At 42.4% G+C, this 27,447-nt stretch overlaps 1 protein-coding gene and 1 pseudogene across 3 annotated transcripts in view; both read right to left on the bottom strand.

Moving 5' to 3' along the window:
* Positions 1-25,601, bottom strand: part of LOC120408735 (synuclein alpha interacting protein) — a 104,540-nt gene extending 78,939 nt beyond the window's left edge. Inside the window, exon 1 of one of the 3 annotated variants that reach the window (XM_039545930.1) lies at positions 25,439-25,601. The gene's annotated coding sequence lies outside the window, so the exon portion shown is untranslated. Of the gene's footprint in view, positions 1-24,795; positions 24,999-25,438 lie in introns of those variants that run through there. The other 2 variants (XM_039545927.1, XM_039545928.1) reach the window with 2 other exon arrangements.
* The window catches only part of LOC120407275, a 49,647-nt pseudogene that overhangs the window by 18,378 nt on the left and 3,822 nt on the right, over positions 1-27,447 (bottom strand).

The raw sequence follows: 27,447 nt of genomic DNA, 5'->3' as shown, positions 1-27,447 counted from the left end.
GAAACAATGGAGAAAGAGGAGGAACTTTTCAAGCTGAGAAGAGTTGTATCAAATGTCTCCTGTTTGAACATAAGGAGCAACTGCACGATTTAAAGGATTATTTTCAATGGAGACAAGATTTCTGAGAGGTGACCTCACAGTTTTAAAGGTGATTGATAAAGAAGTAAAAAACTGTTTGCACAGCTGAGTATTTCAAAATCTAGAGAGATGCCATCTAATAATTTTTAAAATGGGAATTGAGAGAGTTATTTCACTAAAATATCACTGACAAATAATAATAATTCACCAAGTAAAACCATTGAACTAAATAGTAAAAATGAGCAAATGACAGCTAGAATTTTTTAACGGCAAAAGAACCACAAGATAGACCAAAGTGTAACAAACCTGTCCCTTCATAATTGTTTCAGAATCATCCTGCTCTGCTTTGTCACCAAACATCCTTTCACACTCCAGTAGTTTTATTCTTTTTCTATACCCATTGTATTTCTGCTTTCTGCACAACAAAATCTCTATATGGAAAAAGGTGATTCTGATCAGACTGCTGTTCAGTTGAGGTCAGAGTGTGACACTTAGTCATTGGTCTGTACTGGAAAAAGCACAGAGCCATCCTGCTCTTAGGCACTCCAGGAGGGACTATGCTTCAGTAGACAATTCCTATCTGAGCTGCTTGGCATAGAGAGGGAGCGCACACACTGAACCAACCCTTTGAGTGGGACAGCCTGCTGCCACCTGACCAGCTCTAGTTTCACTTAGTCCCCTGCCTCCACTGGGGTGGTTTGTATGCCAGATAGTGTTAAGAGGGGGCAGTTCCTGGACTCCTAAGGATAGGGTCTGCTATTGTGACCATCAGGGAGTGCTACTGTGCCAGGCCTAGGTCCAATCTGCTGAAGGCAATTATAGGAAGTAAAATGTGTCCTAGCTCCACATTCTCCAAGTGGTATGCCTATTTTCTAACCACAGAAGAGCCTAGCTAGTGAACAGAGGTGGGAATACTTCTATTTACTGAGAAAAATGCTAGCAGAAGATGTTCAGCAGACAGAAACTTAGCTTCAAAAGCAAATATTTAGTTTTCCATAATAGACAAGTAAGGAAAAACAGTGATTGGTTAGATTTAGTTTAAAGTCTGAGCACATAATTTGGTTTTAACTGTATACTGTTTAGTTTTTAAGCAAACAGTGTCATAGGAAAGTTTGTTTCCGTGTATAGTCGCACTATAATTTCTATTTTTATGAATATAATTTTCTGCATCTATAAAACACACCATCAGCCTTGGCACATGACCAAAATACAAGTGTAATCATAACTTTACTGGAAATATATGCAGCATTGGGTAATGCTGTCAGACAGTATTCAAATTTTCCAACATACTAGAGTCAGTTTACCCATATGGGGGCAGAGGGATATTTTTTTACACTCACACAAGCAGCTGCCCTCAAGGTGGAATCCACAACCAGGTTTCATTTGGAGAAGCAGTTTACAATTCCAGCCACAACTGGCAGGAAATTTCATGGTGGAAGCTGTGGGAGGTGTGCAGGTTCAACCCATCTCATGGACATGTTTGTCCCATCTCCTTCCAATATGTGGGCAGTGTTGGCCTGCTCCATCTCTTTCAGAGCAGAGGCCAGGGGCAGTTTGTGCCACTGAAGAATTTTCTGCTGCCACATTTTGGTTTATGCTGTATATGATGGAAGCCACTTCAAGCCAGGGGGTGCAGCAGCACCCCAGCACCCACGTCTGAGCCTCTACTGGGTCTAGGTGGTATTAGGCTTCCATATGAAGAATCTTTTTCATTTCAAGGACTAGGTCTTTGTAGTGGACAGCTTTCTGCTCTGTATGAGAATGTTTTGAACAGGAGCAATTTCTGTCAGCAGTGCTCAACCAGCCAATAGCCAAGCAATTAGGTGCAAAGACTTTGGGTCTGAGTGCAATGCATGACCATAATTGTAAGCTATTTTGTTCACGCGGTCTGGGAAATGGATGGGAGGCTGACAGGACATTTGCAATAGGTTTGATGGCCAAAACTATCTCAGACAGTTGGAGCTACCAGGATGGGCCTTGTCCCATCTGACCTTGAGACAAGGAAAAATTGGTGAAAAGGCATATAAGTGGCCTGGAGACCACTATAGCAGGAAGGCTCATGGCAAGAAAATGATGCACAAGTGTCCTCTCTGGAGTTGTACATACTCAGCTTCTTGGAAAGATTTGTACTTGAGCAGCGAGGCTCTCCCACCACTTCTATTTTTAGCATGCTAGCTAGATTAGAACTAGCATGGATCTCTCTCCGCAAGTTGGCAGCCTCTCTCACTGCCAGACTTCATTACCAAAGGTGACAGCGCTAGCTTCCGTGCTAATGGTATCAACTTCAGTTCTGGGTCTTTATTCGCTGCTGGAATCTTCTCCATGCTAATTTTAGGCATCACAAATTTGCTAGATGGGTTGGTCATGGATGGTTCCCCCCGGTACCTACTATGCCCTATTTTGGGATCTGAAGAGCCAGACATTGATTGATCCAGGAAACAAAGCTTCAGTTGAGTATCCCACAACCTGCAAGCTCTCAAAGAGAATGACTGGTATACTGAGCATCTACCAGTAAATTACTCTTGCCCAAGCAGAAGAGGCACTTCCTGTGCCCATCTTTTAAAGAGATCAGCCCACCATAGGAAGGGCAGGGACTGAAGCCTGAAAGCTTAGAGTCTGCTATGTTGAGATGCCCTATAAAGTAGGGTGTAAAAGGGGGTCTGACTGTCCAAAATCAGGCCCAATGGGTCACATTCATTCACAGCAGTCCACCATGTGTGAAATAGAAGAGTTCTGAAGAGTTTTAATTGGAGCTACAGACTAGCAGATGGGACACCCACAAGGTCCCATCTCACTACCACAGGTAAGAAGAGGGCACAGAAAGGGTTGGGGCCACTCCACCCTTTATGCCCTCATACAGAGGCACAGGGCACATGTGCACCCCTGATGAACACTGATATTCAAACAACTGATCTCACGTGCATAAGGGGCATGAACACTTACACATACCCTGACATATAATGGAAGAACCAGTATATTTCCACTGCCCTCAGAATTAATTCCCTACTCTGTGCTTTTTAACTCTGTCAAGGGGAACACAGAAAGCTCCACGTAGGAAAGTATGTAGCTACATCTCTCTCTCTGAGGAGCCCTCCTGATGATAGAAGGACCCAGAGAGCTATATGGAATGACTAGCTCCTTACGTAACTGCCCTAGGAATGGCAAAGACAGAACCTAATATCACCAGGGAGCCTAGAACTGCAAGCCACATCTTCTCCCTCTGTACATGCTCAAGAATCCTTCACTGAAGGGAGAACTGGAGGCTACCTTGTAAAGTTAGCTTTCCAGAGTTGGTTGTACACATTATTTCGCTATAGATTCACACACAGAACTCCCATTGCTAAGAATGGGAGTTATGGCTGAGCTTCAATAGGAGACCAGGCACACCCGCAGTATTTTCAGTGTTACAGACACTAGGGACTATTCGAAATTTGCATAAACGTTTTTGTAAAACATTTTATAACGGCAGACAAGCATTTCATGCCTTTTTTCCTGGATTGCTGGAAGAGATGCCATAGCATGGCAATCATGGAGAGTTTAGATGCTTTTGCTTTTGCATGAGCAGGGATGGTTATCAGCCATATTGCACCATCTACACCATAATAAATTGGTAATAAGATGATTGTGGCTACCAGTCCCTTTGCACTTCCTGGTATCTAAAAATAGAATCAGTCCGAATATGGGCAAGTCCCTAGTCCTGCCTAGAATATGGGCAAGTGTACTAGAGAACCACTGTATCATAGAACCAAAAGAGCACAGCTGCTCTGTGTCAGATCCCTGCAGAAATTTGAGCTGTATTCTATTCAGGGGGTGCTCCTCAAAACAACCCCCACCTGTTGATTTTCCTCCCTCTTCCTTCCTGGCAAAGAATGCAGGAATAAGACACAGTGATTTGTTAGTGAGATATGAGGGAAAGGCAGCCTCCAGCTGCTATGATCAGGACAGTTGGGGCTGATGGAGCTCAGCCCCCTGTTTCTATGGATGATGATGTTATCAGCATAGATGCTGGTCATCATGGTTCCCTTTGCCAATAGGCTGATGATTCAGTGCTGCAGCATCGGGTCTATCTGCAGCATTCAGTAAAGATAGAGTCCTCCAGTCCATGAGCGCCCATTTGATTCTTGGGCCTGGAGATTTTTAAAAAATGATTTTGAATTTTCTTCTCTACGGCGCGCGCTGATAGAGATTTGCATGGGAGCTCTTTCTTTATTTTGATTTTTAACGGCCTAATATGTAAGGACTTATCCCTTTAATCAATTGTTTCAAATTGTGATAGCACAGAATACTGAAGTACTAGACAAACCATATTCTATTTTGTAGAGTGATGTTTTCCAATCTCTCATTTGTCTGAACATTACTCATGGTCTGTTAAAAAAAAATCTATACGAATGCATCAGGATCATTTACACAGTTATTTCCAATAGGAAGACCCTGAAGTTGTATACAGAGTACTTTTGATCTATTACAATCAGCTGATAGGCCTACCAGGTGGGAAAATAGATTGCTCATATTTGGAAATCTAGAAGTGCACAGAATGAGCAAGTCTATTAAAAAATACCATACATGAATTTATATCATTATTTCTCAAACTTTTGTACTGGTGACCCCTTTCACATAGCAAGCCTCTGAGTGCTACCCCCCTTATACATTAAAACACTTTTTTATATATTTAACACCATTAGAAATGCTGGCTGCAAAGCGGTGTTTGGGGTGGCGGCAGACAGCTCGCAACCCCCCAGGTAATAACTTTGCGACCCCCTGAAGGGTCCCGACCTCCAGTTTGAGAACCCCTGATTTATATGCTACAGAGCTTGAACTTCAGATTTACACTACACAGCTAAAAATGATTGGCTGCTAATGTAGCTGAGACGCACGTAACAGACTGCAGTGCACTGTGCTGCCAACTCAAAGAGTCAAGTACAATAAACTAAGTTGGGGGTCAAAGCATTCAGACTGTACAAGTCAAGACATCTGTGCACATCCCAGTTCAACACTTTGAAAATCCACCCGAGTTTACAGGCGACAAGGTGCTGACTTGCTTTTGCACATTAGCCAAAGAATGAAGTAGTAGTTCTGGGATTAGCAGCACTAGCTCCAAATCACCACCTCTCTTAGACGGGGCTGGGCACTGAAGAGTAGATCACACTTTGTGAGTGGGGTATGCAATAAAAAGCCCAGCTACATTTTATTAAATATCCCCTAAATTCAGTTTGAAAGATTAAAAAGAGAACTACTTTCTTTTTCCCCTCTTAAGGGTTATGGCAAAGGTAAATACAATACATGCTATTTTGTTGTCTTCTCAGTTTTATGGGGGTATTTTCCCTCAAGGAGAAGTTACGTATCATATTGCTTTCCAGGGGTCCAATGTCTGTAGCAAAACTAGGATTTGCAAATATTTTGAAATGATTTTTTATAAGTGCTTTAGTTTTTCAGCATCCTGACTGGCTTCAAACATCTCTCATTAAGGAAAAAGGTTTGTTTTTTTTCTTATTGCTTATAAAACGTACATTTTCCACATTACCATTGAAAATATAAATTCAATGTAATAAATCCTGTCTTATAGTATCACCACATAATATTGTTCTCTCTCTCCTCCCCACTACACCAATCAACTCAAATACATTCTAAAAACTAAAAAAGGAAGGATAAAACTTCTTTGGATTTTTAACTTTTGTACTTGGATCCCAACCTTCAGTTGTAGGTGTGACGCTGTATAAAAAGAAAGATGACCATGCTTACACTAAGGTATAACCACTGAAGCAGAACGCCTGTTGCACAGTTGTGATAAATCCTATGCAAAGTATGCTTTGTAAGATACTACTAGAAAAGTTGTGATCTGTTGAACAACGTTATCCTGTTTATATGCATGCATTGTCATTGCATATGAAGTTATGAATGTTTGCTATGTGTTTGTATCTCAAACATATTGTGTTCCTGGATAAGTCAGCTTTACATTAAGATCAGTCAGCCATAGAATATGGGCCATTAAGGATAATCAACTATTCCAATTATCAGAGGGGTACCCGTGTTAGTCTGGATCTGTAAAAAGTGACAAAGAGTCCTCCTGTGGCACCTTAAAGACTAACAGACATATTGGAGCATAAGCTTTCATGGGTGAATACCCATGCGGTGGACTCCACCACATGTGTCTGACGAAGTGGGTATTCACCCACGTCCAATACGTCCGTTAATCTTTAAGGTGCCACAGGACTCTTTGTCGCCTTCTACAACTATTCCAATGGAACTCTCTTCATGATGCCCTAGAGAGCATATGGGCAATGCAGGCCCAGTGACTCGGCAGGGCATGTAGGACATGTGATCCCTGATTCCATGTTTGCGACTGTAACTTTCCATGCACATGGGCTGAAGTTGAGGGGGTCAACAAGCAAATGGACAAAGGGATCCAGTGGATACAGTGTATTTAGATTTTGGGAAAGCCTTTGACAAGGCTCTTAAGCAAAGTAAGCTGTCATGGGATAAGAGGAAAGGTCCTCTCATGGATTAGTAACTGGTTAAAAGATAGGAAACAAAGGGTAGGAATAAATGGTCACTTTTCAGAATGGAGAGAGGTAAATAGTGGTGTCACTCAGAGGTCTTATCTACATCTTAAAATCTGCATGCAGATGTGGTTGCATGCAGATATCTCAAAAAAGATATATTGGAATTGGAAAATGCTCAGAAAAGGGCAACAAAAATGATTAGGGGTATGGAACAGCTGCCATATGAAGAGAGAATCGAGATTAATAAGACTGGGACTTTTCATCTTGGAAAAGAGATGACTAAGAGGGAATATAATAGAGGTCTATAAAATCATTTACTTTCTCCACACCAGTCATAAGGAAGTGTTATTTACTCCTTCTCATAACATCAGAGTTGGGGTCCCCAAATGAAATTAATAGGCAGCAGGTTTAAAACAAAGAAACTGAAGTATTTTTTTACACAACGCACAGTCAACCTCCGGAACTCCTTGCCAGAGGACGTTGTGAAGGCCAAGACTATAACAGGGTTCAAAAAAGAACTAGATACGTACATGGAGGATAGATCCATCAATGGCTATTAGCCAGGATGGACAGGGATGGTGTCCCTAGCCTCTGTTTGCCAGAAGCTGGGAATGGGCACAGGGGATGGATCACTTGATGATTACCTGTTCTGTTCATTCCCTCTGGGGCACCTGGCATTGGCCACTGTTGGAAGACAGAATACTGGGCTAGAAGGACCTTTGGCCTGACCCAGTATGGCTGTTCTTATGTTACAAACTGGAGACTGTGATATCACCTTCTTGCCTCTTTCCTGCTCCACATCTCTGGACTATGATTAAGGCTACATTTTAGTCATGGGTATTTTTAGTAAAAGTCATGGACAGGTCATGGGCAGTAAACAAAAATTCACGGCCCGTGACTTGTCCATGACTATATACCCCTAACTAAAACTTGGGTGCTTTGGGGAAGGGGGCAGACTAGGGGCACTGTGGGTGCTCTGGGGCAGGGGGCCAGAGACGCAGGGTGAACTCAGGGCAGGGGAGTCAACCTGGGACCCCTGCTGGTACTGGAGGGGGATGGGTGGTGGTGCATGGCCCAGGCCCCCCGCTGCTATTGGGGGGGCGGGCAGGCAGTTGCACATGGCCCAGAACATCCGCTGGTGCTGGGGGGAGGCAGGCGGCAGCGCGCAGCCTGGGACCCCCACTGGTGCTCGAGGGGCTTGGGGGAGCTGGCTCCCTACGTGGCTCCACGCGATTGCCTGGAAGCAACAACATGTCTCTTGTCTCCTAAGTGGAGGGGCGGCCAGGGGGCTCTGCGCACTGCCCCCCACCCAAAGCACCAGCTCCGCAGCTACCATTGTCCGGGAAGCAAGTGCCTGCAGACAGAGACAGCGCGCAGAGCTGCCTGGCTGCACCTCCACCTAGAAATGGAGGGACATGTTGCCATTTCTGGGGAGCCTCTCCTCGAGGTAAGTGCTGCCCAGACCCCTTATCCCCTCCCGCACCCCAAACCTCTGCCCCAGCCCTGTGCCCCCTCCCACACCCAAACTCCTGCTGCTACTGGCTGGGGGGAGGGCGGTGGCCCAAGACTGCCTCTGCAGCGATTGTGTGGCTGGCCCAGGGGCTGTCCAAGCTGCTCAGATGGCTCCTGCATCAGCTGCACTGGCTGTTGCAGAAGTCACGGAGGTCATAGAAAGTCACGGAATCCATGACTTCCGTAACAGACTCACAGCCTTAACTATGATTTCTAACAAAGGGAAGCTTTGAATAATGGACTGAGGACCCCCAATCTTTTGGGTGATCCAGAGAGACTTACTGCAAACTAGCAGATTTAATATCACTATATAAAAATCACTATATATTTATTTATATATATATAAATAAAACTAAACCTTCAGTTTAGTTTACTAAAAGATTGTCTACCAGCGTGGTTTTTGAGTGAGATCCAGAAGTACATATTGATCTGGGGTGAGTGTCTGGTTCTTTGGAACAGAAGTCTGTTTTTTCTGGGTGGTGTATGAGGGGATAGAGGGCCTGAAGGGGACTGTTTGTGGCTCCATAATAGCTAGTACAGCATTTTGAAAGCACACATCTGTTACTGACTTGGTGAAATCTTACTAGAATATACCACCAGTTTGGGGTGCTTGCCCTGTTTTCTGGCAGTCTGAACTGAGATTGGCACTCTGAGCTCTGTCCCATACCAGGCAGCGTGACAGTAGGAGTCAAATCCAAGCCAATGGGTTGATACTGAAACTTTACTTACATAAATAATCTCATTGAAATGAATGGGACTACTCAAATAAAAAACAGATTACTTATATTGCAGAAAAAGGTCCCAAATATGAACTCTGAACTCACAAAAGGCACTCAATCTACAAGCTACGGCTCCTTCAAGAGAGCATACATTTTCTGTTTTAAATGTTAGAAAAACATCAAAGACATGAGACAGAAATGATCAGAATAAAATTAAGGACAGAAACACTGAACCAAGTAAAGAAAGAATTACAGTACCTACGAAGATATGAATGAGAAAGAAGTTAAGTTAGAAGCAAAATCGAGACCAATCAATAATAATATAAAGCATGCATAATGCAGTGGGAACTATGCCACTGATATACTTTTGAGCAATTAATGTACAATGCTTCATGTTTAAATTGGACAGCTAGTAAGTGTTTCATTGTAATTTTTACAGTCTACAAAAATATTTTCTTAAACAAGCCTACCAAAAATATCTCTGAATACATTTGTTTTGAATCCTGGTAATTTAATTATAATTCTAAACCCAGGTTAAAATAACACATCCATATACAAACTTTGTTTGACAAAGTTCTCTCTAGAAATCTGAGTGTGCAAAAACACTTCAACTGAACAAATCTATACTTTTGTCATTCTCAAGAACTGGACACAGACTGGAAAATATTGCTTAACAAAATAGGCTTAAAAGATACACACTTTCTTTCTCCACTTGCTATGAAATCTTAGTGCAACCGTCACTCTGAGTGAAAACCGCAACTCTTAAAAAAATACATATACAATAATTGTGATTTCAGATTGAATTTATGACATTGCAAGTAAAACTCAAAAGTTGCATTCACAAAGTGATATCATCAAATCAAAAGCCAGCAACCTTGCTTTCCATCCTTCATAAACCTTTATAACCTGTCACTAGGTCTTAATATAAATTAATTATATTAATATAATTAATATAATATAATATAATATAATATAAATTAATTATATATATACATTTTCTAAGCTACTTTAAATATCAGTGTCAATGCAGCACATTCACAAACAGGAATTCTCAGGAGCTTCAAAATATCACTAAAAATAAAATTAATGGGTAAATATCTGCAACTTGCATTTAGAGATTAATATTAACAAATTGTGAATGTGTATTTTTCAGATTTTACCAATTATTTTCCACTGACTCATGGCTGTTGGGAGGAATGAACAACACATTTATAGTACATTTTGAGGATGCTCAGAATTCACAAACATACACACTATATATGCATATACAGTGGATGCTACTTAATAGCAATCCTGATATTAAAACTTCTGGTTAACAGGAACATTTTGCTGGGAACCAATCCCATGCCATTGACGTTAACCTTAATGGGATTCTAATATTGGCAACAGGCTTGCTGCTTATGAACAGCTCTTTGGCCTGCGTGCCCTGGCTACAACCCCACAAACCTGCCTATATCTGAGGTCAGGACAGCCACAGGAAGGGCTGAGACTTTCCACAGTGAGCAGGGACACTGGGGCCCACAGGGCTGCAGGGTACTTCTCTGTGCCCACCATGCTGAGCCCTGGCCTGGCCCTAGTTTCTTGGGCTTGGTGTGTCCCAGGCACTTCCTTCCCTGGCTGAAGCCCTGCAAACCTTTGAATTATAGCAACTTTTTGCTGAGAACAGAGAGGTTGCTAATAAGCGGAATCTACTGTATCCATCTCCTCTGCATATATAATAATGCTGAAGCTATATGTTATCATCTGTTTTTAATACTAAAACACCAAATAATTTATAATGCAGAACTATATGATATATACAGAACACTGCATCAATCATACACATATATTTGTGCTGTCCAACATTTCTGTAAATCCTCCATTAAACTCCGATTTGAGAGTGAACAAAAGACTTATATGGATCAAGTCATGGTTGCTTGGAACACTGAAAGAGAAACATAAAATGCTGTACTATTTCATGTCAAGATTATCTGTAGTTCACTTCATTATTTCAAAGATTACTAGCAACTGAAATACAGTGAACTCAACATAAAAGCCACTGCTTATTCCTTTTCCTTAATACGGAAGGCAAGCTACTAGATGGTAATCAGGAGATCAACTTACAGTGCTCCTAAATTATCTGACAAACTGTATCCTGTTAATGTAAGCAATGAAACAATAGAAGCTTGTATGAATATTTAAAAGTACAGTCAAAAAACGCAGAGGAAATTAACTGTTTGAATGCTAAAGGATTCTTGATTCGCATTTATAATTTCCAAAATTAGTGTGATTCTACCATAAGCCATTACTCTTTACATCAAACATTACTTGTTCTAGATGAAATACAACATATTGTAAAGTGTCCGTTACACCATGCCTCCTGAATGGTTGATGAACATACATAACCCATGCCCAGCCCTCTGGGACAGGAGCCGCCAATGCAGGGTCAATACAGGGTGGGCTTTCTCGCTAATTCCCTACCCTCAGCCTCATCTTTCAGCACCCCCCATTATGCTTGTGGGTATACTGATGTAGTGAAAACTACTTTATTTGCTGACCTTTCTGTGACAGTGTTTTTTCCCCGTGCACCTCTTCCATTAAATTTACTAAAAAATTCCATGCCAAAACTGTTGCCTTAACAATGTAAAAAGTTCAGGTAAATGCTGTAATTATAGCTGAAATGTTTTGAAATGATGATTTAATTAATAAAATGTCTGTTTCTGTCTGTCTTCCCAATACTAGACAATGTCCTTAACCAGAAATTGTCTTACTGACCATAAATCAGATCTAGAAGTCTCCTTAGATACATTTTACATTGTGGAATGGATATCTGAACTAGAACTTTTATTTTAACTGATTCAATAATTAAAATATCTTTGCTAAATTCATGTCGAATACAAATAGCTACTGTTGAGGCATGGATTGGTTGGGGGTTTTTTTAAGTTCACAGAGAGGTACCTCTGCAACATTTCCCTAAATCTTGCATTGTGTTCTCTAAATTCCCTGAGCCAAATTAAATAATCATCCATTAGAATTTCAATGTCTTGTATTTCCGCAATGGTTTGTGTGATTACTTTTTAAAATATCTTGGGAACACAATTAATGCCACATGCCATTCACTTACACTTGCAACATTAAAACAGTGACTTAAAAGTTATTAATTTAGAGCTTAACTCATCTAAATTTGCTTGCCAAAAATGCATGCCCTATATCTAATACTGAGATGATTTTTGCTTCATATTACCATTAATTATTAATTTAAAATAATGTCTCTCCTAAGTAACATATCTCCAGGTGTTACAGTATCTCCCAAATTTATCCATAATTTGTGTAAAATCATCTGTATCTCCTTCCTCGCATGTAAAAGCACTGAATGTCAGCAACACTGCTGGAACCAGTCTCTTTCCATATTGTCCCATCTGTTGTATCATCCTTCTTTCCCTGTCCTGCCATGTTGTTATTACCAATTCCTCTCCTTTTGCATACTCCTTTTTCTGACTTGAACAACCTAGTTCATTATAGTCTGCCAGCTCTGTCATCTGCAAAATGAAAATTACAGGCGTCATCTGTAAGTATCATTTGGCAAACCCTAATAAACAAAGGAAAAAGAGAAACACATCATTGCATTGCAAGTTTCAAGTGAAACTTACTAATGATGCTAGTAAGATTTACTTGCAGTGTGGTCAAAAGCATTTGTGAGAAGCTAGCAGTACACAAGAAGGGAGGCACATTATAAAGGTTGTAAATCTATGCATATCATGGCCTTGGAACCCCCCCCTCGCCCCCCAAAGGAAAAAGAAAAAGAAAAAAAACCATCATAACCCCAAACCACCCATGACTGGTTAGGGCTTTTTAAAAATCTTTGTCACTTAGACCTACCCACTACCCAGTGAGATTGCTCGATTAACTTTTACAAATTTGACTCTATATGTCCAAAGTAATTAAATATTATTAAAAAGTATTAAACAATGTATTTCAAAGTAAAATAGATCTACATTTCCTCATAATTTCCAAAACAATTATATATTATATTATAGGTAATAATATATGCTATGACTTTGTCTTCATTTTAGTATATTTTAAATGATGACAGTCATTTTTTGTCACGATAAACAAATGACCAGCCTTATACATCACCTTCTATAAGAGGGATGTGTATGAGTTTGCTGGAGTGCTTAAAAAAGTTAAATATTGTTATTTTCAGTTAATTTTATGACCACTAAAAATAATAAATGAGATAAATAAATAATGAGATAGTTTCTGCACTCAGTAAGAGTCTGGAATTAGGGATGTAAATAGGGTTTAAAAATAGTAACTGTTTAACCTATTAAAATTCTATTGGTTAAACAGTTAACCATTAAGGAGTTCTGCCGGTCCTGCGCCTGGCAGCCAGGATGCCGGGAATGGGGCAGCAGCGGAATCCTGGGTTCAGGGCAGCAGCAGAGTTTTATCAACTGATTAAACCAGTTAACTGGTTAAACTTTTACATCCCTGTTGGTGCCACTAGGCCTGAGTAAACCAAAGTTGTGACTTTGGGCCTGAAGTGAACCAAAGTTCTTACATGCTGTGAACTTTAACCAGCCTAAGATGCTAACAGACTGTAAGCAAAATGTGTAGCTGTCAGCAATTTCAGCTTGCAAATGTAGGAGTTTGAAACAGCAGAAGCGGCGGGGAGGAGGGGGAGAGGGGGAAGGAAAATCTGTATGCGTTTGTTCTGTCAAGGCCACAGATAAGCTTGTGGATGAGAACCTTTTCTAACACACTGAAATGTAATGCCTAATGTAGCTGCTGCTGGGAAGGGAGGGGGAAAACCGAACAAAAGGCTTACACAAACAAGGGGGGTATAAATGTTGGGACCCCGCCTGTGAGCGGGCGTGCAGGATTTGAGAATGCTTTTCTCCCTGGCACCTTTCTTTGGGCTCAAATAAACCTGGTTTTGCTTCTCCACCCTGGTGTGATAATTAGTGCGACGCACACCGGGCAACAAACCCTGCTGTTGCTCCGCCTCGGGCTCTTTGAGCCGGCAACATCCCTATCTGGAATAATTCCACTGACCTCTCTGGAATTACTCCAGAATTACACCTATATAACTGAAATCAGAATGTGGCCTTCTGGAATCACAGTTCACCTGAAATTTTTAATTACATTAATGAGAAAAAGAGAATGTAACTTGTACTTCTGCAGCTACAGTATACTGGCTTTATAGTGTTGCTAGTGTTAAAAACAAACACACAAATTTGTTTTGAGCAGGCAGCAGACATGACTTAAATAAAATAATAATCATTTGTACTTTTTGCCTTCCATTAGAGAATCTCAAAACAATTATTTTTTTAAAATTTCGTTAGAAGAACTTTGTCTAGGTTTTGAAGTCAAACACTAGAAAGTTCGAAAATGGCTGAATTCATGTTGTGCGTGCTTTCTTAATTCAGCCCCTTGTGCATATACATTAAGATACAGTCTTAATTACACATCACATGCTATTTTTTCCACAGGACCCCTGCCTCATTCAGTGCACAAGCAAGCGAGTACTCACTGTACAGAAATGTTTCTCCTCATCCTACAAGTAGTAGCCCCTCATCCTTCAAGTAGTAGCCCCTGCCTCATTTACTGCACCCCATCCATCTGCAGCAATGAATGCAAAATAATTCGCTTCCTCATTGTCTTTATTAGTGTCCTCACTATAATATCTAGATACCTTACAAGCATTAATGAATTTATTTCCACTACAAAATAGAAGGGGATTATAAGTCTCATTTTACAAATGGAGGAACTGAGATAAAGAGACAAAGGAATCACTGTCAGACACAGATCAGAACTCAGGACGTCATGACTCCCCATCTTCTGCCCATATCACCAGACCTGCACTTAACCACTGCCAGAGGTACTGGGCACCCACTGACTTTAGATGGATGCTCAGCAGCACTTCTGTCCATGATAGGACCTTCCCTTTTATCCCATGATAGCTTACAGTTTTGTCCACCACCCAACCCTGATTCATTATATGAGCATTGTGCAGCCTGTGCACTGAAAGAGGCAGATTGAAGACTGTATTGCAATGTATACACACAAGGGGTCTGAATTATGGGACCACAGGCTTAATTCTAGCATTTCCTATCTTTCCAGTATTTGACTTTGTAACCTAAATGACAGTACTTTAAAAATTCTGTATGTGATTTCCTAGTTTGTTTGTTTTTTTAAAGAAAAAGGTAAAAAAAATGCAACTGTAACAACAGTTCCATGTATAAAATTTGTTCCCTTAACCTTAACATGACTTGAAATATAGGACTAACTACAGCAAAAGGCCATTCCCCCAGGGGGTGGGGTAGAATGGGTTGCTGAGGTGACTTGCTGAGTCTGGGAGGGGAGTCTGGCCTGGCCATCTCTCTTCCCTTGTTCCAGGAAATGGGGGACCTTCTTACCCACCTAGCACTTTCAGAGGGAAAGATTGTTGGGGGGAGCCCAGCCCAGTTCTTTCTCCTCCACTCTATCTATCCTATTTATCTAGGGTACTTACATGATCCCCATTACTGTAGTACATCTGAGTATCTGACAACCTTCAATGCATTTACCCTCACAACACTCCTATGAGGAAGAGGAATGCTATATCTCTATTTTACAAATGGGGAACAGAGGTACAGAGAGAGAGGCTGAGGGCCAAATTTAAAGAGGGGTTTAGGCACCTAAAGATGCAGATAGATGTTCAGTGGCCTAACCTACTTAGGCACTATTGAAAACCCCAGTAGATGCTTATCTACACGTTTAGACACCTAAATACCTTTGTAAATCTGGCCATAAGAAATTTGACCAAGATCACAAAGGAAATCTGTGGCAGAGCAGGAAACTGAATGTAGGTCCACAAAGTATCAGGCTTTTGCCCTAACTATGGACCATCTCCAACTCTTTACAATGTCTTCCTGGGGAGACTGTCTTGCTTCCAGGGATCTCAGTGTGTGCTGCCGCTGCTGCAGGGGCCTGGACTTTCATTACATGTTCACATTCAGTTATTATTCTGACATGCTGCCAAAATTCTGCTGACAATGCAACAAAGAAAATAGCAATTTATACATCAGCCAAACTTGAATGGAACTTCATGGGCCAAAGAAGGACTTTGTTCATGAGATATTTCATGGGCCAAAGAAAGACCTCAGTGCTTTGTTCCTGCTGAATTTCAACGATCCAAACTGCAAACAATGGAGGTGTTAGAGCTTCTCAAGACAGTGTTGCAAGAGTCATTTCTAATGGAAAGTGTTAGACAACTAAGTGTTAGGTCTCTATCAGCTCCCCACATTGGAAACAGATGTTGCTATTAGCACCCTTTATAATGAGAAAATTGAGTACACTGGTCAGATTTTCTCCATTTTACTAATGGGTAAACTGAGGCAGAAAGATTTACTTAACATCAAAGAGTCAGAGCCAGCATTAGGAATTCCTTGCTCCTAGTTAATCCACTAAACAGTGCTGCTATTTTTCCTTGAGCAGCAGGTAATGAAAGCATTAAGGTAACATTTTTACAAATCACTTTTTTTTAAAACCACAACTGCAATTTGAGTAATGGAATTTATTTCTATTTAGTCATTTATCTAAAGCAGGGCCGGCTCCAGGCACCAGCATTCCAAGCTGGTGTTTGGGGCGGCACATTGCAAGGGGCGGCAGTCTCTGTTGTTTTGCCCCCAAGCAACACGCCGAATTGCCACCGCGGACAGCGGGGGCAGTCCATGCACCGTTAGGGCGGCAGGCGTGTTTCCGCAGTGAGGGCAATTCGGCAGCAGCTTCTATGTTTAGCTGTCCGGGGCGGCTTCAGCTAAACATAAAAGCTGCCACCGAATTGCCGCCGCCGCGGAAACATGCCTGCCGCCCTAAGGGCACACGGACTGCCCCCGCCGGCCGCGACGGCAATTCAGTGCGCTGCTTGGGGTGGCAAAAACTGTAGAGCCGGCCCTGATCTAAAGCAGTGGGTCTCAAACTTTTTTACTGGTGACTCCTTTCACATCACAAGCCTCAGAGTGCGACCCCCCCCAATAAATTAAACACTTTTTTAATATATTTAACACCATTATAAATGCTGGAGGCAAGCGGGGTTTGGAGTGGAGGTTAACAGCTTGCAACCCCCCATGTAATGACCTTGCGACCCCGAGGGGTCCCAACTCCCAGTCTGAGAACCCCTGAACTAAAGAGCATATTTTTATCTTGGCATATAAACAAGCTGTGACATTCCACCAGCCTGAAAAGCTCAGCTTCACCTTCCGTCACCAAAGCACGTGTTATTTCACAGAAACACATTTTGTTTCCTATTTCTTAATTTTTGATTTATCACCATAGTCTTTGCATAATATATTTTTGTGGCTCATGGAACATTTACACAAGCTCACCTTTTTTCTGTTTCATCCTCATCCTTAGAAACTAAGGTTTCTGTCTTAACTTTCTTAAATTACATTTCAGGTTTTGTTTTTTTTAAATGGACAGAAAGGGCAAACAAATTTCCATTACAAATACCTCCATATCAAATTTTGGTGTATGACCTATTAATGTCAAATATTATTGTCATAAAGAAGTGTCTTAAACAGCAGCATATCTAAATACAATATTTTTGAACAAAATAGCAGCGTTAAGAATATGGGACACTTTAATAATGGAGAATTTTACTCACAATAAAAAACCACGAGTCAGCTCTTTATAATGTGGGTCTCTTTCCTGATATATGCAAAAAGATAACAAACATTTCTATAAAATGAGATAATACAGGTTCTTTCAGTGTAGTTGAAGTCAGTGCTTTAGTCAAGACCATGTGTTGATGTTCCCTCATAAATAGCCACATATTTGCCCTTTTTGAAACTGCTGCATAATTGTACTCCAGGTTCTAAACTTCTATGTAAAAAAAGTCTCTAGCCCTTATGGTTTTGAAGAAAAATTTCCATACAGGAATCAAATGTACACTGACACAGTTTTCAAAAGCTGCAGGGAGCATGATGCAATAATACTATGTCCTTGTCTGCACTGCCACTTTACAGCGCTGCAACTTTCTCACTCCGCGGTATGAAAAAATACCCCGAGTGCTGCAAGTTTCAGCGCTGTAAAGAGGCAGTGTAGACAGTGCACCAGCACTGGGAGCTATGCTGGTAGCTACTTCCCTCGTGGAGGTGGGTATTTTATAGCACTGGGAGAGCTGGTGCCATGACTACATAGACGTGTTAAAGCACTGCCATGGCAGCGCTTTAACGTTGCTAGTGTAGACATGCCCTAAGAGAGATGTGAAATGTTCCCATTCAACTTCATTGGGTGTTAACTCAGGAGCCTAAATGATAATGTAAGCAGCCACACTAGTACCAACTATTGCAATGCCGATAATGTTAGTAGAAACATCAAACTATCAGTAACATGCTTATCCATCTCTGTTGGATGCAGTGGCAGAGCCTGGAACAGTGTACTGTGGGGCAGCTAGCTGCTGGCAGAGGCTTCTGAATTCATGACCTCTCACTCCAAACTTATTTTTGCATTGGCCTTAAACTGGGAAGAAAAAAGAGCTACCCAAAGCCTCTCCTGCATCATGGGTACCAAAACCTCTCTCTCATGCCTCCTTAGATGCCAAAAACCTCAACAGCTGTCACAGTCTACAATACCTCCCCCAGACTCAAAGCTTTATTTAATAACTAATACCAACTATTTTTTTAATTTACCTGAATTCACCACAGACTTTTTTAGTTCCCCTCACCAAAGAATCCCATAATCCAGAAACCACTACTGCAGATTTTAAAACCACCTTTCTACAAACTATTACCATGACTTTATGGTATTGAGGAATGGGACTACCATCCTGTGGACTGAGGATGCCTGCTGGCTTGGTGAAGAGAAAGCCCCATTCCTGTACATCTTATTTCAGTTGGGAAAACATGCGACTAAAGGAATTTATGCATGTTTAAAATTAAGCACATGCTCCAGTGCTTTGCTGAACAGAGACTTGAGGGTTTAAGTGCTTTGCTGAATCACAGCCAAAATGCACACCAAACGTGCAGTGCTCAAGCATGCTTGTCTAACTTAAATGCATGTTCAAAAGTGAACTGTGGGTACACAGAAGCCCTTGTCTCAGTTCTTACTCCCTGGTAAACGGTTAAGGGAGAGCTCCCGTAGCACTACTAAGGTCCACAGAAGTGGTTTGAAGAAGAGAAACCATGGAAGCTTGGAGGATGGTTTGAAGGGACCCCTAGAGTAAGAAGAATCACTGACTTTAAATGAAAAGATCAGCGATGTAGATAGACTGCAGGTCAATTTATCCACAAATTGGGTACAACATGGGAAATCACAGTACAAATTTCAACATACCATTTGCTAATATGCTCAGACCCTCAGGCACTACTTCTCGGTGGAGAGTGGATAGTTCATTATTTATGTCCATGTAATCTTTGGTTTATTCTAATGAGAATACCAGTTTCAAGGTGCCAATTTTGATGTGAAAATCTATCTGCTTGGAATTAAACTGACACCACTAATGCTTTTCACAATGGCTACTGAATGGTTATGCGACAACTACTGCTTTTGGTCATAATGGACAAAAGTCAGATTTATACTCATGACCAACAGGTATAAGACTTGGTAGCCTCATACTAATCCTTGAGATGGTCAGACCCCTGAAGATCTTATTTTCAAGAATCTTTTCATTAAAATTATTTGTAAATAGAGCCATCTTGCTTCCAGAAATTAATAAACAACATCAAAAAATTAGCAAAGGTACAACTTGATAGACTAACATTAAACAAATAGAAGCATATGCACAGCCTCTTATCCTATAATTAAGGCTCCGTGTTTGTCACGGAGGTCACAGAAGTCACAGATTCCGTGACCTCTGTGGCTTCTGCAGTGGCTGGTGTGCCTGGCCCGGGAGCCGCATGAACATCTCTGGCAGCTGGTGGGCCAGGCGCACTGGCCGCTGCTGGGGCAGTCTAGGGCCCCCCAACCCCGCCCCTCAGCAACAGGAGTTTGGATGTGGGGGGGGGTGCTCAGGGCTGGGGTGTGGGGCAGTGCTTACCTGGCGGGGGCTCCCTGGAAGGGAGACAGGAACTCCCCTCCCTCAGCTTCTAGCTTCACGTGCTGCCTCCGTCCCCGCAGCTCCCATTGGCTGCGTACCCAGCCAATGGCAGCTGCAGAACTGGGGCTTGGGGCCGAGAGGAGGCAGCACATGGAGCTAGGAGCTAGTGTCGCCGCTTCCCAGGAGCCAGGTAGGGAGCCTGCCCCAGCCCTACCAAACCCTCCCCAGCACTCAAGCTCCCCCCGCAACCCCTGGCTGCGCTCCCTTCCCCAGCACCTGTGGCGCCCCCCAGGCCGCACTCTCCCCCCCAGCACCCACAGCGCTCCCATGGGCCGTGTTCCTCCAGCACCCGTGGCACCCCCAGGGCCACCCTCCTGAGCCATGCCCCCCTCCCCCGCCAAGTTTTAGTCACGGGTATTTTTAGTAAAAGTCATGGACGGGTCAAGGGCCATGAATTTTTGTTTACTGCCTGTTACCTGTCCATGACTTTTAGTAAAAATACCCATGACAAAACATACCCTACTTATAACATATGAACTGCTCCATTTACCTTTTTAACAGTATATCATACATGTAATTATTTTTTAGACTTCTGGATGCAGCAAGCAAAAACTGGTTTGCAAACTAAATGGATGTAGAGATTCCTGAAGATAAGACTTATAATGGGGGCAATTACAAAGGTAGGCCAATTTGTGGGGCTAGCCACTTTGCCGGTGTCTTTCTAATAGCCAGAATGTTAAACCATCAATTACCCTCATCATATTATAATTTAAAAAGTCAGTTCCCCTTTTCCTAAGGATCAATTAATATGCTGTGCATAGGTAACAAAAAGTATACATGAAAAAAAATTAACAAACAACCTTCATGTAGTTTATGCCAACCAAATTACTTTAGTCAAATATTTCATCCTGATGCTATGTAACACAAGTCCTATACAATAGGATACTCAATAGCTGATTCTCTCTCCCCTCTTCTTCTACTGAACTGCCGTTTCCCTGTTATACTGTCTCTGTTGATTGACTCCTATTATCAGAACGCCTATTTATTCAAAACATATTGAGCACTAACCAAGAAGTCCAGGTTATCGCAATTCTACTGTAGCTAGGCGAAAACATGCACCATGTTCAAAGATATAGTATAAACTCAAATTTGTTTTTTTACTAGACATTGTAAAATTCATTCACATCTCATTTTAAATCGGTTTTAAGTAAAAATAAATCAAATAATGGTGTTAAGCATACATCCATTTCCTGGCCGTTCCTTTCTGTAACACAAGAACAGTTTTTGCCCAGGTCCTAGCAACAAGCACAAATATTATATTGTATCCAGTGCTCAAAGCATGAGTTTCCAAAATGATATGTTAGTACTCAGCTTAATTAAAGAATATGCTTTGAGAAGAATATCTGAACGTACAACAGCAGCAATAATAGCATTTGATTAAAGTTAGTCTAAATGTGTTTAGAATAACAATTTTCCCCTTTATATAGATAAAGAGAAAAGGCCAACAGTCTAGCATGGACAAGAAAACAACTAACATGAACCCATGGGGGAGGGGGGGGGAATATTGATAAAGGAACAGTTCAGAATATCCTATTTACATCTTAAAATTAAATATAGAAAAATACAAAATGCTGTTAAAAACATAATAGTTTTGTTTACAAAACTATTTTGGTGCATTTACATACTTCTTAAACTGTTCTTTAAAAAACAAGAATAAGACTTGTGCATAGCAAAGGATGATCTCCATTCTAACCAACCTGTGAAAGTTGAAATGCATATCAGATATTTTTGGTAACTGTAGCTTCTTTATATTGTATATCACTGGTAACTTTATACTTGAAGATGAAATTACAAGACAGATAAACAGATGTGGAATTTCTACCAGAATATTTATGTGCCTGTTTCTCCCCACCAGCAAAGAACTCCTCTGTGACACCAGGATCAATAGTGTATCTGATGCATGTATCCTATTTTAATAGTGACAACAGTCCTGTTGTTGCAAGACTATTCCCTTGTGTTTTTAATGATGCACCTGCTCCATGTGAACCATCCCTCACCCCTCCGATAAAGAAATACCTTGTATCTGGCAAAACCCCACCACCACCACTGGCTGGCTCCAAGCTCCCTTTACTATGTCAGCTTACTTGTTTTCACATTTCATTCAAGATACAACACTTCTCAAATACTCTTTGACATATTTTTCATCTTGACAGTGAAAATGATTATTTCGTGCTGTGTTAAATATTTAAGTATTCTGAATTATATACAGCAAAATGTTGGTAGCTCTGGTTCATTATAAAGACTTTATTAAAATAACTGCATGCCAGCAAGCCTCTATTTCAAGTCAGAGTAAAAATCAAAGGGATAGATTGTGCTTAGCTCTAACGCAGTCACAGAGAGAACCAAGGTTCTTCCCTCCTTGTATGCCACCGTGTTAGTGCCTCCTGGATCACTGCCCCGGATGCTCAGTGGATCACCCAAAATGTTCCTTCCTCTGGAGCAAATGGGGGAATGGGCAGCAAACTGAGCCATGGCTCCACTACACCCACCTTATACCGACCAGATCTGTTTGGAAGCATGAGGGGGTATACTGCATCTCATAAAAGTGTGTTGCAAATTAGTTCTCCTCAAAGCACACAAAAGGAACCACTGCAAACACTGTCCCACTAAAAGGTGCCTCTCTCAAGCACAGTGCCTCCCACTGGTCCATTTGATGAGATGCACCTACACACCGCTCCTTATACAGAGCCTTCTTTACCTTAAAGGCAAATGCAGTCCAAAAGAAGCTAGGTCATACTCTCGCGATTTTTCCCCACCAGGAGAATCACTGATATCGAAGAGCAGACTCTTGTACAATTATTTCAAATTAGAGCATTACCTAACATCTAACTTACTTGCCACAAAGCCACAGCTGAGATCAGCAGGAGTGCCCAAGTTGGAACCCACTCATTTAAGAAGACATCTAGCAGGAGTTTCTTTGTGAGGGTCCCTCAGCTTTGGATCTTGCCCTCCCACCATTCCCTCTTTCTGAACAGTTAGACTTTATAAACCTTCAGGGCATGCTGCAAGGCACATCTGCTTTCCCTAGCTCAAAGAGGCAGGGAAGACTTACATGGCAATTCATAAAGATCTGAAATATGTTTTTAGTTGCTGGGTTATGACTGAGTTAATGATCGGGCAAAGAGGAGTAGCCTGTCTGTATAGCTCTATTACAAATGGCATTTTTCTAACTAAAAAGGCTAATAATGAAAAAAAATATTTCCTCTATACATTGGGTTAAATACTGCTCAGTACTCAACCTATTTACTCAAGTAGTCCTACTGACTTGACTTAGATCCTGTAAAGGTTTGCTAATGGACCTCGTGCCATTGGACTGACCAGAAAAATACACATTTGCAGAATCATGCCTAACTGCACCAAGTGGAATTATTTTTATTTTCCAATTGGAGGATCTGATCCTGCTCCCACCATCTTCAAAGGAAGCAAGAGGCAGTACTGCCAACCCTAATGTTCAAAAATCATGAGTTAGGTCCCTCAAAAATCATGGCTTAAAAATCATGACATTTTAAAGACTAATAAAATGTGAGTTGTTTTTATTTGCCTTCTGTTTTTTGGAATCTTTAGGGTGCACTGGGATCATATTTCCAAGCTTTTCTTTGCAACCATACGGCTAGAAACTTAGGGCCTTTTACATGGTGGGATAATATGCACTACAGGGGTGTGATTTCTGATTTCCACAGTGCACTAATGTGATGCACATTAACTGGTCTATGTATGCCCTGCTGGTGCGCACTAAAGGTTCCCTTATAGTGCGCATTAACCGCCTCTGTTCCGAAGCCCTAACACTCTCTCTCTCTCTCTGTATATATAGATAGATAGGTGAAAGAAAGATAGATAGATAGATAGATACACACACACACACACACATAAAGCTCACAATCAATTGTCTCCAGGTGCTGAGGCTTTAAGTCAAACATCAAATATCATGAGCTGGCGACACTGAAATCAAGCCTTAATATTTTTCAGAGCCAATTTATATGGTAAGAGCCTGACCCTGCAGCTCTTACTCATCCACATTGTAGGAGTAAAAACAAGGACTCCCATTCATACCAACTTGAGTAAACAGTTTGTAAATTTCAACCCTATGTTATTAGAATAGCCTTGAATTAATTTAACTGTAATCTAAGATGCAGTCCTTCTATCAGATAGATCTATAGTTACTGCTCTTCGAACTAAATAAATGCTATTTCCACTAATATTTCCTTATGGTATAAAAACAGCAAACTTCTCTTAAATTTTCTTTTAACTATCAATATGTACCAGTAGAACATGTACAGTGTTTAAAACCATTTTCCCACAAGGGATGTCCGGGCTCAGAAGAGAACACAAATAAATTTGTATTTGCTTCAAATTTCACAGAAAATGATTTTTACAGTGGCACTTTGGGAGAACCGACATTATGTATATGCTTTAGCTCTAATTAAATCCCACAGATAAAACCCTAATTTCATTTGGAAAACACAACCCTGGGCTGGCTCCAGTTTACAGGGGAGAGAAGAGGCTCTTTATTTCTGCTGTCATTCTCTTTCTTTACAGAGCTAAGTGCTTTTCTTCCTAGATAGATACCTGTCAATCATATGCTGATAAGAAGTACAGGGCTCTGTTGCTTGTTTTAAGAGGGAAACAACAGGAGTACTCCTTTTTCACCAGTTATTCACAGGCAAGCCAAAAATGCCACAGGAACAGACTGTTATATTTCAGGATTTAGTTCAAGGAACACTGAAAATTGTCAACAATAGTTATTTCTGAAACCTATTTCTTCTCTGCAAGCAGAGTTCAGCAAAGAATGCTAGCATTTCCTGTGGAAATTGTGTGGCTGCCAGTAACGTCCTCCTAATTTTTCTTCTCCCTTTTCATTGTTTTGTATTTAAAATAAACACAACCTGGAATTTCGACAACAGCCACAATAACCCTTTACCTCACTTACCACCTGCAGATGAAAGTCATCAGGAGAGGAAAGCAAAGGAGCCACATTTCAGCAAGCAGCAAAACCAAAGCACCCAGCAAGAGAGGTGGCTGAGGATGTCCAAGTCCTGAATGCTGGATTTTGGGGCGCGGGGGGAGAGGGGTTAGCAGGCACTTCCCACACTATCCTATTGTGTATTCGTTTCACCCCACCCTCCACCTCCCCCTGTATGTGATGCTGCCTTTATTCCGTGCCTGTTTTGCACGAAGTGGCTCGTTAAAGGGAAGACACAATGAGCGCCAATACTAGACAGGATGCCAGCCAAGCGGGGAAGAACATCGATTACGGTAGCGGTGGAAGCTGCTGCCTCTTGTGTGTCAACCATCTCCCTGCTAAAACAACTCCTTGGCTGCAGCGTTACTATAGAGACACCGGCTCTGTCCTAACCCCTGCCCGGCGAGGCGCTGCTCTCCCGGAGACAAACAGCGCCGTCCCCTGCCTGCGCTGCCGGAAGGGATGCGATGCCCGGAATCCCCCTCTCCGTGCACCGCGGCGAGGGAAGGGGGGTGGGGCCCCCGGTGCAAACTTGGAGCCGCAGCCTGCGCTGCCCCCTGCCCCCGGGGCTCTGCCTGGCCCAGGCTCGAGGGAACTTTGGCTCACTCACCCCGGGGCTCTGCCGGCCAAAGTGCTGCTGCTCCGCGGGGCCGCCGCTCGGACTCCGGCAGAACGCGGCCCGGGCGAGCTCGGGGACGCGGCCGCCCGCTGCTTGCGTCACAGTCACGCCGCGGCCATTCCCCACGCCGGGAATTCGGGGGGCTGGGGAGAGCCGCCACGTGATGAGCGGGGGCGGAGGCGCTGGAGGCTGCCCGCCGCGAGCCTGAGTGCCGGGAGTGCCCCACCCACTCCCCTGCCCTGCCGCCCGCAGCCTCACCCGCTGCCCGCCCCGTCCTCGCCGCCCGCACACGCTCGTGCTTTTTGCACGTTCTCCCTCGCCCCCCGTGACAGAGAGCCCGGGTGCAGCGCGGGGCGCCCCGCTCCTACTCCATCCCCGCCGCAGGGGCCGGGCGGCTCCGCTGCCCCTGGGCACGGGGGAGAGGGGAGCTGAAACCGGACAAAGCCAGGAGCGGGTGCCGGGCGCTGCGTCTCCCCCCTCCGGGAATTGCCCGTGCCCGAGCTGCTGCGGGGAGATTCCCGGGGTGTTTGGTTTTCTAGGGCTTGATGTCCCTCTCCTCAAGTGGGTCAGTGATCGCTCCGTGAGAGGGGTCAGCTGGGGTGAGGGCTGAGCAGAAAAGCCTGCCTGCCTTCCGGACCGTGCCGCCTGGCCCGAGGCCTCCAGCACGGAAAGGGCCAGGCGCGGGCCCTTGTGCTGCTCACGGAATTCCCTCGGGGGGGTTCTGCTGTCACACCACGCGCCACTCCAGAAGCGGGTCCGTTTAAAAACACCAGTGTGCTAAAAGTAGCAGTATAGGGCGCAGAGCTGTAATTTGCTGGCAGCAGCAGGCACACGTTGTAATGATGTCTTAAAAGCTATCTTTAAGGTGAAAACACACATCATCTCTTGGTATAACGTATTAATCACATGGCATCATATTGTACTAAAAATACCTGAAAATATTGGGTTTAATTCGTTCACATCTGTTTAAAATAAAACCTTGGGTTTTGGCTTAGTATAAAACCTGGAAAGCACACATCATGTTTTCCTTCCAGTAGATACAGATGGATTTGGTGGCACCCTTGCAATGTATGGAACACATTTCCATTAAACTAATTTTAACTCCTTCTGTTAGAAAACCATATTTTATTTCATGTTATTGAGGGTTAGTGCAGTTACAAGCTGTGCCTCTGCTTCCGAATGTATAGTATATTTGTCAAACACGGGCTAGGTGGTCACTCTACGTAAACATTACAGTAATTGTTTGTTATAAGGTTCTCAAGTGGTAACTTACTAGACTAAACCATTGTGATTTCAGTGTGATGTAACAGGAAAACACTACCCATACTCTAAGTAATAGTTTGGCTGCAGTGAAAGTTCTTTTAAATGCATTTTCCCCACTTTTTCATAGTTTAATCTCTTCTGCCCTGTTTTCTCAGAAGTGTCTGGGATTTTTTTTTTAATCACTATTCACACACATTTTCCAGCCTGCCTGTTAAACTTATCCTGCTCTATATCTTTCTTACTGGCCCTCCAGAGATTTTCTGTATGCTTTTACATTTCAAACATAAATCAGGCCTTGGGTTTTCTGTCTCAGATTAGACAACACTGCAAAAGCCCCAAAGATGTGCATAGTAAATTAAAGTGAATTTCATGCTTGTAAAAAATCCTGGTTTGACATTACTGGTAACTGTTATCCACAGAACAAATATAGCACAGACAGCAGCAGTGCAAGCTTCCCCGCACTGTGCCACTAATGTTACTAAACCCCATTCTGGATTGAACATCTCTAGGAATTAACAGCAGTTGTTCACTCTGCATGTTCATTCGCTCCTTGGCCTTCATATTGAAATTTCCAGTGAAGTCACTAATTACAGTTCCTGGCCCATTAGGAATGGAACTGAGATCACCATTTGATGTATTCCGTAGAACAGCCATCAAATAGTAACTACTGATCTGATCTAGTGGCCTGGAGATGAAAGGCAGTATAGTAGTGTTCCATGATAATTCCCTTGCAACAT

The sequence above is a fragment of the Mauremys reevesii genome, linkage group 6 (assembly GCF_016161935.1).
Source record: "Mauremys reevesii isolate NIE-2019 linkage group 6, ASM1616193v1, whole genome shotgun sequence".
Lineage (NCBI taxonomy): Eukaryota > Metazoa > Chordata > Testudines > Geoemydidae > Mauremys > Mauremys reevesii.
Note: the sequence above shows the minus strand (reverse complement) of the source record. Positions and strands in the feature narration are given on the sequence as shown.